Here is a 13,504-nt window from a genome sequence, read left to right as displayed (position 1 = left end):
GAGAAGAGAGGAGCCAGCGCGGGACTGAGCCCAGGGAGCGGCTGCGCCACACGGCCGGGACGACCCAGCTCCCGGGGCTTGGCTTGTCCTTGGTTCTCCTTGTTGTCGGGCTCAGGGGTTGGACACGTTACCCTTGGGAGCTCCCCCACCACATTGCCTTTGTCCGGGGGCACCGCACGGACACGTCGCTCGGGGAGCACCCAACATCTTGTCTGTGTGCCCGCTGGTGACCCCTTTTGGGAGTGAAACACCTTCTCTTTCTGGATACTTTTGCTGGTGATATTGCTGTTGTGACTGTGCGTGTCATTCCATTGCTCTGTGCTTTTAGTGAATTGTTATCTCCACCCAGAGTCTCTGATTTTTTGTCCCTCCCTCACCAGAAGGGCCGTGGGAAAGGGAGTGACTTATGTGAATTTTAATTTCCTGATGCTGCTAAAACCACCACACCTGCCATGCACCAGGAAAGATGGAATGATGCAGTGGGTGCTGGGACCTGCCAACATTGGGATGCACATTTAGCAAAGGCCACCTGGTCACTCAGCACTGGGGGATGTGCCAATCGGGCTGGCCCTGTCCAATCCAAGTTTTTACGTGCCATAGAAAGGGATAAAGTTCCTGTAGTGCACATTAAAAACATGCTGGGAAGACAGTCTGGGTTATTCCTGCTTCAGGCAAAGGGAAGTGCACCCGTGGGATTCACGTGTCTCAAGGACACGGATGTGCTTGGTGGGGAAGGAGGGAAAGATGGGAAACCCAGTGTGTGCCTTGAAGGGACTGGATTTTGGGTGGGAACAGCCAAGGAATTCAGGTGTATTACGGTGGTAACTATCCAACACTGCATTCTCACTGCTGTGGCCACTCTTTGCCCTGTTGGGGGTATTACAGTGAAAATCACTGAGAGAAATGAACAATGAGCTTGGAGGAGACCAGACAAGCACAGCGGTGATGGAACAAGAACTGGCTGCAACAGGCAACAATCTCACAGCAGACAGCATTTTTCCTGCCCTGAAAGAGTATTTTGGCAGATGGAGCCTAAAATCCTGGACTAAATGAACTCAACAGACTTTCATAGACTAAGCAATGAGATCGGTGGGTTTATATCAAATGATAGGAAAGGTGATGGTGGAATGTATTGGAAAGTGTGGGATCTGACATGGTGTAAATGGTGTGGAATAAGGGGTGGACACCAGCCTTGTCTTGGTTGTTCTTCCTAGGAGATAGAGTTAATCTTCCTATAGATTAACTACAGATTAATTCTGAGATAGAGTTAATTTTCTTCCTAAGTAGAGAGTTAATTTTCTTCCTAGTACCTGGAGCAGGGCTGTGGTTTGGATTCCGTGAGAGAACAATGTTGATCACACACTGATGGTTTGGTTGTGCTTACCCTAATCAAGGACTTTCCAGCTTCCCGTGCTCTGCCGGGTGCACAAGAAGCTGGGAGGGAGCAGGGCCAGGACAGCCGACCTGGATATTCCAAAGGGATATTCCACACCACAGAACATCATTCCCAGTGGATACATGAGGAGGGGTTGTGCAGGAGGGGCAGATCACTGCTTGGGGTGTGGGGCATTAGGCAGTGTGTGTGAGCAATCATGCTGAGCATCACTTGTTCCTCTGGGGTTTTATTCCTCTTTCTCTTTCTTTGGTCTCCCTTTTCAATACAGTTATTATTACAGTTACTACACTTTTTATTATTTTCATACTTTACTTTGTTTCAGTTATTACATTTTTCTTAACCCACAGGTTTTGCCTTTTCTTGATTCTCCTCCCCCTGTCAGTGCAGGGGGAGGTCGGGGGACTGAGGGAGCAGTTCTGTGGCACTTGGCTGCTCACTGGGGTTAAACCACACAAAAAGGGAATGCACAGGAGTGGAGACCCTGCTGGGATGTGCTTTTGATATGGTTTGAAGCTGGCTCCCTGCCAAGTCTCCAAACCTTACCACCAGAAGTGTCCCCCCCCCAAAACTCAGGGAGAAGAGGGAGAAAAAAAAACTAAGAAACGAGAGAGAGACAACCAAAGTGAGATATATAAATATATTTACACTTATACACAATAAAATATACAATTTCACAAGGGAAAGGGAAGGGGGAAAGGAAAAAGGGAACAAAACTAAAATAAAATATATAGATATCCCAATTAGTGACCCAATATCTAACAACTAAAAGAGTTAGCAAAGAAAATAGCTCACTACTCTCCTGGGACAACCGAGAGTCGCTCCGGAACGATCGCCGGCAACCTCCATCTGCCAAGGTCGGCAAGGCCCAACCAGGCCTCGCTCCCCAACACGGCAGATCAACAGCAGGGAACCTGCACCTCCAAAGCTGGAAGGAAAGAGCCAAGGCCTCTCCTCCTTTCTTCTTATAGTCTGGTTTATGTAAAAATCGTAGGGAATACTGGGTAAATCTGGACCCTTCCTTGGTTACAAACTGGTCACCAAGGAAGGCCCAGCCCAAACCACCACAGCTTTGTATTCAGGAACTGCCCAGCACCAGCTGGATAGAGAAGGGCCAGACCTTATGTCCCTGCAGGGCTGGGATTCACTCCCTGCCCCAAAGGCCCCCAATGTGTCTGAGGAGCCCTGGGTGGTGCCTGTCCCACAACTGCTGGGAATGGGGACGGGGTCCCTGCACAGGCCCTGTGCTGTCCATGGCAGCTGCTGCACTTGTGCTGCAGAGCCCTGGCACCTCCCCTGGCACTACAGGCCCCTCTTTGGGTACTAAATTCAGGTTCAGCTGCCCTGAATTATGTTCAGCAATGAAGGGATGTCCATGAGACAACTGCCATTGTACTCTAAGGATGTGTAGAAAATACCCTGATAAAGAACAGGAGAGAGACCTCCCTCCCTGCATTTGCTCAGCTGAGCACCTCTGTGGGCTGCCCTGGACAGGAGGAACAGTGACAGGTTCCCCTGTCCTACATGTGGGCCCCTTCTGCCACTGAAGTTGGCCAAAGCAATGTCCCAGCAGCCTCCAAGAAGATCCCACAGCTGCTGCCCTGTGCCTAGGAACTGCTCCATTGGAGCCTGCAGTTCCCAGCAGGAATCTCGGTCACCTCTGGCCCCTCAGAAGTGACCAGGGCTTTGTGTCCCAGCAGGTCACTCCTGGCTTTGGTCTTCATTCATTCCCACGGGAGATGGGACAAGGAGTCTAAGACGGTTTAAATAATTGCACGATCCAGTTTGTGGGTACAAAGCTGAATCCTTTGTTTGACACAACTCTAGCTATATACAGGGTTCAGGGAAGGGGGGACATACATTGTATTCACATTTGAGGTTGAGGGTCCAGGAAGCGCAGGGAGATAATTTTCTTCAAACAGATAAACAGATATTTCTTTATCACAATTACAACAGGAGATGGGGTAAACAAGGTGGTAAAAGGATTTTCGTGGAGACAGCAAGTCTGCTTAATTAAAAGATGGTATAAAAATATCAGGTGGTATATGTAAAGAAGCTTTTCTTGTCTGTCTTTAAATTCCATGGTTTCTGGCTAAGATAATTTCTTATCTCTGCAGTGTCATCTGCCCCAACAGGAGTCACCTGCAGGTGCCTGTTTTGGGCCCCCTGAACTGGGGCGGGAGGAATCCCACCCCATGGGGGCTGTGGAGGGAGCTGAGTGTCCTTCTGGCCCCAGGTCTGCAGAGCCACAAGGAGACACCTCTGTTGACTCAGCTGAGTCCCTTCCCTCAGTGGGGGTGAAGGAGATCCCTCCTGGGCACTGTCTGGGTTTCCTGTCTAATGATGGGACATGAAAAGGGGACTCTTGAACTTAACTCAGTGTCTGTTTGGAGAAATGACCCTGCTGAAAGAAGTGTCTGTGCCCAGCTGAGAGAAGGAACATCATTATTTCCTTCAGCTGTGTCCCAGCAGGGTCCCCTGGAGCCCCAGGGACACTTGGAGGGATCCCTGAAGGGCAGAAGTGCTGCCTGGGGCTGTTGCTGTGCTGCTGAGCTGGGCCGGGCTCCTGGCACACAGGGAGCTCCTGGCAAGCTCTGGCCAGGAGCAGCTCCTCTGCACAGCCCAGCAGGGCTGAGGGCACTGCCTGCAGCACCCAGGGCACAGGAGAGAAGGCAGAGAGATGAGAGGCAGCCTGGGCTGGGAGGGGACTGAGCTCTCACTGTGGGAGAAACCTTCACGGGATTTGAATGATTATTTCTCTGGCTGCAGGAAAGTTCAACTTCCCTTCCTGAAGGCATCTCCTAAAGCTGCCACATCCCACAGCTTCTAGGATCTTTCAGCAGGACTCTCCCAGTTGCTGCAGTGCAGGGGAAGTGGCCATATGGCAGAGCAGGGCAGGAGCTGCAGGCAGCAAGGGCAGACAGGAGAAGGGAGCAGGAGGTTCAAGAGATCCTGGGGTGGGAGGACAGGGCAGAGCTGCTCGGGGGAGGAACCTTGCCAGCCCTTTGCCATGATCAGGCTCTGGCTGCAGAGCAGTGCAAGTGAGTTCCTGTAAGTGCCTCTCCCAGCTGCCAAATGGCAGCAGTGGCAGGAGCTACCAGGATGGCTCTGCTGGATTTGCTGGGGTGCAGCAGGAGAAGCTGCTGCAGAGCAGGACTTGCTGCTGCCCCCTCAGAGGCCCAGGGCAAGAAGGTTCCCTGTGCCAGGGCTGGCTGTGGGGTGGGAAGGTGGGGGTGCAGCCAGGGGTGCCCAGGGCTGTGGGGCAGAGCAGGGTCCTGCCCCCAGGGCTCTGTGTGCTGGGGTAGGGACTCTGCTGCCTGCCAGGGTCAGCTCTCAGCCCGGCCAAGGAGCTGCCACGGGGCTGGGGGAGAAGGGGTGGGTGGAAGGAGTGACCCCTCAGGGCTGGGCAGGGCAGGGCAGGGCCCTTCAGCTGCAGGGTCAGGGCTCCTCACAGCTTCAGCTCCACCTCCTGCCATTTCCAGGGGCCCTTCTCAGGAAGCACATCCCCCCAGAACACCTCCCCCTTCCCAGCCACCGCAGGGTCTGGGATCTGCTCTGCACATGGAGGGGGTGAAGGGGATCTCGTGTGCAGAGACCCCCAGGAGCCCCCTGAGCCTCTCTGCTCATGGCAGGGGAGCGGCCAGAGAGGCACCGGGTGTGCAGGGGCTGGAGAAGGAGGGGACAGGGACACGGGAACGCAGGCACGGAGATGGGAACACACACACGGAGATGGGAACACACACAGAGAGATGGGAACACACACACAAGATCAGGCAGAGTAGCTTTGCTGAAGGGATTTATTGAAGGGAAATGCCCCTGGGCTCTGAGGGAAAGCAGGGGGTTCTTCCAGGGATGATCATCTCCTCATGCCACTGGAGGGGGACAGGGCACGGGTGTCACCACCAGTCCTGAAAGACAGAGCCCCAAATGTCACCCCCAAAGTCCACTGCAACACGAGAGGGGCCTTGTCCTGACCCCTCTCCCTGCAGGCACTGCTCACCTCAGCCATCCAGGGATGCAGCCACGCCTTTCTCACCAACAGGACCCACCACCTTCTCAACCACAGGGGGCTGGGGACAAAGACAGGGTTAGGGACACACTGGGTGCAGTGGGATGTATTGGGAGCCTGGGGGAAGAAATGGGATCCTTGGGGAAGGTGCACTGGGGTATACTGGGGCAGACTGGGATGGATTGGGAGTGTCATGGCCATGTGAGGGGAGGACCCAACTCAGGCAGAACTCCTGGTACCCACCTGAGCCATCTTCAGGATCCCAACTTCCACTAAATGCAGCTGGAGAGAGAGCAGGAGCCCTGGCTGGTCACTGGGATGTCCCCGGTGCCAGCGAGGGATGGGGGGCCCAAAGTGTCCCCCAGTTCCCAGACTGGATGCCCTCCAGTCCCCCCGGCCCACTCACCTCCCGCAGATCATTTTGGGTTCCTGCCAAGAGTGCCTGGGCAAGGAGAGCAAAGGGTTAAGCAGGATTGGCCCCTGTGGGGCTGGGGGAGGGACACGGGGGTCCCCAGCCCCCCCAGCCCAGGGCTGCCCCCGTCTGAGGGGGAAAATCCCTTCTGCTCCCCCTGCTCCCACTGCCCCCAGTTTCACCTCCAACCCCTGTTCCTGCAGGGCCCAGGGTGGGGATGGAGACAAGGAGAGCCAGGGGAATTCAGGGCCTGCAGGGACGGTGGGGGGAGGTTGGGGGGGACCCAAAGATGCTGAACTGGGGGGAACTGGGGAGCCCACGGGACTGGGATTGGGGTGTTGAAGGGGCCCTGTGTGGGATGCAGGGGAGGGGAAAGGAATTCAAGTGTAGGGACATGGGGACTGCAAGGGAGAGGCTTGGTGGGGACAGGAGGAGGATGATGGAGGAGGACAAAAACAAGGGCAATGGGAGATGGTTGGGAGTGGAGAGGGAGGCAAGGAATGGTCTTGGGAGGTACCAGGGCAGTGGCCTGGGTGAAAGGCAAAGGTCTGAGGGGAAGGATGGAAAGAAAAGCTTTGGGAATGATCAGTGGGAGGATGTTTGGGACCCTGGGTAGGACACAGAGCAGATGCTGGGGAGGAGATGCCTGAGGGGACCAAAAAGGATGGGATGGGATGGGAGGCCCAAGGGGTGGGATTTGGGAGCACCATTAAAAGAAACAGGTGGGGGCCCTCCCAGCAATTGACAGTGGACCTCCCTTGTCAGGGATTGCTGAATGGCTTCCTGCCGTTGCATCTTTCATTTCTTATCAAAAATCACCCAAATAGTTTTCAAACAGTGCCTGCCAGAGGAGCTTGAAGGCACTCGTTCCATCAAAGCCATACCTGTAATTCAGGGGCATAAATAGAGAATGTAGATTTGTCTCTTAAGGTGCTGTCTCATTTCTACTAGAGGTCAATTAGTACCATGTAAAACATGATCATTAAAATTAAAAACTCTTACCCTTCTATTTCCCTTTGAAAAATAATTCTGCTGTTAAAACTCTCAGTTCTGTTTGATTGTTTAAAATCCAAATGAATGTGTGTACTAGTGGACACAGACAGGGCTCCCTCACAGAGAAGCCCATGAAGTATGGGCTGGATGAGCAGACAGCAGGCTGGTTGAAATCTGCTGGCTGGGGTGGTGATCAGGAGTGCAACATCCAGCTGGAGGCCAGTGATCAGCAATTCCTGGTGAACATCTTCATTGATGATCTGGATGATGGGATATAGTGCTCAAGTTTAATGGAGCTGATGAGTTTACATTCCGACTGCAAGGAACATGTTTTCACATCTGAAGCAGGGGATGGGAAACCAGAGACTCACTGTGAACACCCAATGATTTCCAGAGCCTTTCCAGAGCACTTCATTCCAATCCAGGAATTTTGGATTAAAAAATCCCGGTGCTCCTCCATTACTCTGGAAAGGGGACCCTGGTCTGTCGGGAGTGAGGACATTGCTGAATCTGAAAGCTGGAGAAGACAACAAGAAATGTGTGACCCTCCAGAGGATGAAAGCCCTGGATGAAGTTGTCAAGAAGTTCAGACCCAAAGCCTTTCGAGTTTTACGGTTGTGTCTAAACATTTACTGTAGTTTTTCCCTTGTTTGTCCCCTGAAATTGTTTGATGAAAAATCCCCTTGATGTCTGTATCCTTAGACCCCGCTCCCTGATTGGCCAAAGTTTGCTGCATTGCAGTATTTCCTTTTTGGCCACCCTTTCCCTAAAATGGATAAACCCTACCCCCTTTTTCCCTTATCCAGTTACACTTTGCATGCTGGGGTCCCATCTGGGGGGCCAGGAAGAGCTGTGCTTTGGGACCAATTACCTCTGCAGCTGCTCGTATGCCTTCATAGGCTGCTAAGATTTCCTTCTCCTCAGGGGTGGAATTGGCCTCAGAACCTCTGTAGCTTCGGCTCCAGAAACCCAGTGGTCGCCCTCACGTCTCACCAGGCACCTTTGGCCAGAGGCTCCAGGAGGGACCTTTATCTCCAGCTGCAGAGTAGAGCACATTCTTTACCTCTGGTCCTGTCCTGACAGCTCCAAGAGCCACGGCATGTGCAATCTCTTGCTTGATCTGCCTGAAAGCTTGTTGTTGTTCAGGACCCCACTGGAAATTGTTCTTTTTACGGGTCACAAAGTAAAGAGGGCTCACCATCTGGCTGTACTCTGGGATGTGCATCCTCCAGAAGCCAATGGCTCCCAGAAAAGCTTGGGTTTCTTTCTTGTTTGTGGGTGGAGCCATTGCTACAATCTTGTTGAGGACGTCTGTTGGTATCTGGTGTCGTCCATTTGCCATTTCAGCCCTAGGAACTGGATCTCTTGGGCAGGGCCCTTGACCTTACTCTTCTTGATGGCAAAACAGGCCTCGAGGAGAATCTGGATGATCTTCTGTCCTTTCTCGAAAACTTCTTCTGCTGTGTCCCCCCACAATGATGTCATGGATGTACTGGATGGATGGATGGGGGTCACAGCATCTCGGTTCCTCCGATACTGTTGCCTGTGTACAGTTGTCGTGGCCGTTGGCACTTCTTGTCCCCAAAGCTCCAGCGATTCCTTTCGTACAACAAGGGGACCAATGCAGCACCACCTCTCCAATTTTAAGTAGCATTTTCGCTGCCCTCACCACTAGGATCATTGTCACTGAGCAATGTAGGGATGGGTTAGAGCTGATCTTGGAGTCTTTGCTACCAAACCTTGAAGGCCACCATCAAGGAAACTGGCTACTAGGCCGTGGGTGTCGAAATTAAGGAAAGGAAGCAATTCGTTCCATCCATCTGAACGGTCCCTCACAGGATGTCCTAGGACAGGCACAAAACCAGCAAGAATCAGGAATAAAATTAGTAAAAAGGCCATTGTTATTATTTTCCCTTCTTGTTCCTAAACAAAGCTATGTTTAGATAAACAAAATCCTTCTTGGCAGCTCTCCCAGGAGTGTCCCAAAACAATGGGGGATGTTGACAAAACAAACCTGCTCTTGGCAGCTTTCCCAGACAATGTTCCCACAACAAAACCAAAGGAACCAAAACAATCCCACTTCTGACACCAAAACCATCTGTAGCCAGTTGGAGTTGGCTTCCTGCCAAACCCCACAGACTACAGAAGATTACTACGTGTAAATTTAGGGTAGAACTTAGGTGGGAGGTTCCTGTGCCACAGAGCTCTTGCCCACAGTTTCTCTTGGAAAAGAATGGAGTTCCACAGCTCATTGCTTCCATTTCAACCTTTTTGGGCCTTTGACCACTCTGGAAAATCTGTACCAACCTGATGAGCAGAAGTCTTGGGCTTTACCACAGGTGTCTGGGTGGTGTTCTGAGAGCCAGACTTCTGCTCAGTCCCAAACTGAGGCCAACATGTCCCAGGCCAGGTGAATCCAGAAGTGGACTTGCAGCCAGAAGTCCGCTGACAGCGCTGCTTGTGACCACAGATCTGCTTCTGTGGCGCTCCAAAAAGAGCTTGGTGTTGGCCACTGCAAGTCTCTCAGTAGCTCTGAAACATTCACAAGCACACACAGAGTCATCTTTGGCAGGAAGGCTTTCGCAAAGTTACCCTCCACAGCCTTGGCTACTACTCGACTTCTAAAAGCCAAGGGCATGAAGAGTGTCCAAACCCAGCACATCCTTTGATCTGAGCTTGTTCACAGGGCCTGTTTCTAAGAAATCACACCAAGTGCAAGGAGCAGCCAGTGGCACCTCCAGAAGAACTCTGGGCTACCCTGGCCTTCTCAAGGAAAGCTCAACCCTCAGACCCGCTGCCAAAACAGAAGCCAAGAAAGAGCCGCCTTATTTTGGATTCACAGAATCCAACTCTCTTCTCCCAGAGGCCTCTCCTTATTCAAACAGGAAAGGGCACAAGATTCAGCTTTTCTGTCACCCACGGGATGAGGAGAGTTGAGACTGGCAAAAAGACTGCCTGCTAAAACAACCTCAACTTGAAAAGACACCAATAATGCCAGAGTGGTGCTGCTGTGGGGTTACTGCTGGAACTCTAAAGAGAAAGGAAGACAGGTCTGAGGAAGGGAAGGCTCTGAAGGAACTTTCCCCACAAAGATGCCACGTTCTGCTTTCACACCTGATGCTGGCCAGATGTAGAAAAGGGATTGCCAAGGAAAATGCAGGAGGAAAAAGGAGTCTGTTCTTACCAGTCCAAAAAAGCAGGGACTTACCTTTCCAGTTTCTTGGTGAGGCTTTTTCTTCTTTGGGCTTCCACCAGATACAGCTCTTTGTACTTGTCCACTTCTGCCTGGGTGGATTCCTTTTGAAAAGGTCTTTCTGCTTGGTTGCTTTTTGTCCTTCCCAGTGCACGTTCCAGATCTCTAATTCTGTCTTCTAACTGTTTTTTCAGTGAGTCCACGACTGCTTCTGATTTCTTCTAAGGTGTCCTGGTGGGCTGCCTGTGCCTGAAGGAGACAGTGCACCTTCAACCACCACAAGAAAAAGAGAGCTCTGCCCAGCACAAAATTGCACACACCCACTTTCAAGGGCCCAGCCTTACTCAGAGAGGCGGCTCTGCCTCCTCACTCCCAGCAGCAACCAAGGCAGAACCCAGGAGCTGCCAGGGCAAACAATTCTTTGCAGTGGGAAAGAAGCCCAAATGAGCACTCTGCTTCAAAGCTACTAATGAAGAGACACTGGGTCTGTAGGACAGGGCATGTCCAAAAGGATTCTTCAAAGACAAGAAGAGCTTCCACATCCACCTCCACCCTCTCCCTCCCATCCCTGGAATTTCAGTGACTCCTTTTCTGAGCACTTTCACCCCCTCTAAGGACAAAGCAGCACCTGTAGGTCTGGCCATGACAGCTGCAAGTTGCCAAACCCATCCAAGGATGAGCAGTGAGAAGCAGAGCAGCGCACAGAGATCCCCCCAAGCACTGCAAAGTGGGAATCTGCCTTGGGCAGCCTTTGCATTCAGGGACCTGCCACCACATTCCACACCCATGACAGCACTCCTGCCCAACCAGATTGCCTTCTGCCACTGCCTTCAGCAAAGACAGAAGCTAACCCACAGAACACAGGAGCAAAAGAAAAAGACCAAAAACCATGGCCACAAGAGAAGTTTACGTAGCACCTGTGGACACTGGGGAGAAATTCACTTACTTGCAAAAACTCATTGACTTCTTGGAGTTTTTGTCTTATTTCCTGGTCTGCTCGTTCTTCCACCTCTCTTTTGCACTGTTCGAGTTGGCTGCGATCCACCACGTTGGTCTCCAAATGATGGTGGAGTTTTGCCAGCTCTTCTTGCAGCTGGCATTTGTCCATGGCCAGGTTCTCGCACTCCCCACGCAGGGCAGACAGCTCTTCTTGCAAAGCCTGATTTTTGGCCTCCAGCTGCGTGCACTGTTCACGTTCCCTGTCCAACTGCTGGGAAAGTTCAGCAACCTGCAGACAGAAGGAACAAAAAAGGAACTCAGCGTGGTGTAAAGGCAGTGAATTCCTGGAAAACCTCAAAAGGGGGTGACCAGGGAGACTTTATTCATCATCTGCTGGCTCAGGACTAGACACAAAGTGCAACCAGGCTTTTCTTTTCCAGCAAGAACAGCTTTCCCATCATTTTTCACGGGATTCCTCAGCTTCCCATCCTTTTGGAGTTCCTCATGCAAAAATGCTCCAAGCTTCTGGACTCCAAAGGAATGACTGCAAAGGCAGGAAGCCATTCTACAGGGATGCCTTCAAACCCAAGCGTGACTCTGACAGACGCCGCTTTAGCAACGGATCCGAGTGACGAGCGGAGAAGGGATGAGAGGTTCTGTGCCACTGCTGCACAGGCACAGCAGCCTCAAAAGCACTGCTGGGAACAGTCCTTCGGGCTCCCCGCCACAGGATGGGCTGAAACAGCTCCCCGTGAGCAAGAAGGGACAGATTTTCCCCTGGGAGGCCCCTGTCCTCCTTGGGCCCTGGGCAGCAACAACACTGTGGAGAAAAGCCAAACCTCAAGGGCCTCCTGCTCAGCTCGTGCCTGAGACAGGGCTCAGGGGCTGATGGTGCCCTGCCAGTGACAGCGCTGTTCCTCCCCTCTCTGCCAGGGCAGCAATTCATCTGGCACACCCAGAGGACGCTGTCACAGCCTCCCTCCAGCTGCAGCCAGGCCTGAGCTGGGCCCCACTGCTCTCAGCCCATGCACGTGATGTCCTGCCAGGACGGCAGACCTGCCCATCCCTCAGGCCCAGCCGGGGGATCTGCACTCTTGGCTGACCCCGCTCACTCTCAGGGGACCTGTTCTGCTCTTCTTGCTCAGGGCCTGTGGGACGGCTCCCTGGCCCGGGAGCTCACGCACCCTGCCAGGCTGGCTGCCACTCCTGGCTTGCCCCTCCTCTGCAGGACAGCCTGGCCTCCATCAGCCCTTACACCTACTGCTTTGCCCTTAACATTTGCATCTTTCCCCAGAAGGAGAACTACCCCGGATTAGTTCGAGTCATCTCCCACTGGAACAGCAGGAGGAGCATTAAGAAAAGCCCATCACATCCAAAATGCAGCCAAGGGGAAAAAAAAAATCATCAGCATGACAAGAAACAGAGGGAAAGCATCTCCCAGCTTTCAAAAGAAGGAACACCACAACCAAAGAGCCCCACCCAGAGCGCAGCTCACCTCTCTTTGGAATCCATCCAGCTGGGACTGACTTCCTTTCTCTTCATTAACCCGGAGTTTCCTCCTCTCTATCCTCAGAAGCTTTTCCAGCCTGCACAGCAAATTAGTGAAGAAAACCATGGAACACAGGAAGAACCAGCCTTTCCCCCACAGTCTCACAGAAACAGCACAGACAGCATCCAAGCCTAGAATGGCTTGGCTTGGCAGGGACCTTAAAGATCATCCAGTTCCAAGCCTCCTGCTGTGGGCAGGGACACCTTCCACCAGACCAGCCTGTTCACAACCCCATCCAACCTGACCTTGAACACTTGCAGCCATGGGGCATCCACAGCTTCTCTGGGCAACCTGTTGCAGTTCCTCACCACCCTCACAGCAACCAATTTCTTCCCAGGATCAAATCTAAACCTATTCTCTTTCCATTTGAAGCCATTCCCCCTTGTCCTCTCACTACCTGCTCTTTTAAATGCACTCTCTTCATCCTTCTTGTAGGCTCCCTTCACACCCCAAAAGGCCACAATTAGGTCACCCCAAAGCCTCCTCTTTGCCAGGCTGAAGGGTTGCAATTGTCCCAGCCTTTCCTCCTAGCAGAGGTGCTCCATCTTTCCAAGCACCTTGGTGGCCTCCTCTGGACTCAGTCCAACAGCTGGAGGTCCTTGCTGTGCTGAGGAGCCCAGAGCTGGATGCAGCCCTCCAGCTGGGCTCTCCCAAGGGCAGAGCAGAGAGGCAGAATGCCCTCCCTCCACCCGCTGGCCACGCTGCCTTGGACGCAGCCCAGGACACAATTGGCTCTCTGGGCTGCGAGCGCACATCGCCGGCTCATGTCCGGCCTCTCCTCCAGCCCAAGGGCTTCTCGGCAGGGCTGCTCTGCCCCTCTTCATCCCCCAGCCTGCACTGATACAGGGGCTGCCCTGAGCCACGGCCAGCAGCTTGCACTGGCTCTGGTTAAACCATCAGCAGATTGCCATGGGCCCACTTCTCCAGCTGGTCCAGGGCCCTCTGGGTGGCATCACCTGTGTCAACCACACCCCTCAGCTTGGTGGCAGCTGCAAATTTGCTGAGGGCACACTCCA

General features: G+C 52.9%; 3 long non-coding RNA genes across 5 annotated transcripts; all 3 read right to left on the bottom strand.

Moving 5' to 3' along the window:
- Nucleotides 1–5,211: 5,211 nt before the first annotated feature.
- Nucleotides 5,212–5,940, bottom strand: LOC114000652. Of its 2 annotated transcripts, XR_003545329.2 has the most exons (4): nucleotides 5,809–5,940; nucleotides 5,646–5,684; nucleotides 5,394–5,463; nucleotides 5,212–5,301 (listed from the first exon to the last, which is right to left on the bottom strand). It is a non-coding gene; the product is annotated as an uncharacterized LOC114000652 (long non-coding RNA). The 2 variants fall into 2 exon arrangements; XR_005564941.1 differs by having other exon boundaries at nucleotides 5,646–5,940.
- Nucleotides 5,941–6,422: 482 nt separating this feature from the next.
- On the bottom strand, nucleotides 6,423–10,197 carry LOC114000651. Of its 2 annotated transcripts, XR_003545327.2 has the most exons (7): nucleotides 10,016–10,197; nucleotides 9,115–9,339; nucleotides 8,006–8,651; nucleotides 7,679–7,845; nucleotides 7,179–7,324; nucleotides 6,817–7,067; nucleotides 6,423–6,698 (listed from the first exon to the last, which is right to left on the bottom strand). It is a non-coding gene; the product is annotated as an uncharacterized LOC114000651 (long non-coding RNA). The 2 variants fall into 2 exon arrangements; XR_005564810.1 differs by having other exon boundaries at nucleotides 7,679–8,651.
- A 6-nt stretch (nucleotides 10,198–10,203) lies between these two features.
- On the bottom strand, nucleotides 10,204–12,452 carry LOC120323787. Its single transcript, XR_005564695.1, has 3 exons — nucleotides 12,435–12,452; nucleotides 10,947–11,228; nucleotides 10,204–10,249 (listed from the first exon to the last, which is right to left on the bottom strand). It is a non-coding gene; the product is annotated as an uncharacterized LOC120323787 (long non-coding RNA).
- Between the last annotated feature and the right edge of the window lie 1,052 nt (nucleotides 12,453–13,504).

This window comes from Pipra filicauda, unplaced genomic scaffold (assembly GCF_003945595.2).
Source record: "Pipra filicauda isolate LSUMZ 115617 unplaced genomic scaffold, ASM394559v2 scaffold1003_size39832_pilon, whole genome shotgun sequence".
NCBI classification, from domain to species: Eukaryota; Metazoa; Chordata; class Aves; order Passeriformes; family Pipridae; genus Pipra; species Pipra filicauda.
This window is presented reverse-complemented; position numbering and strand designations above follow the sequence as displayed.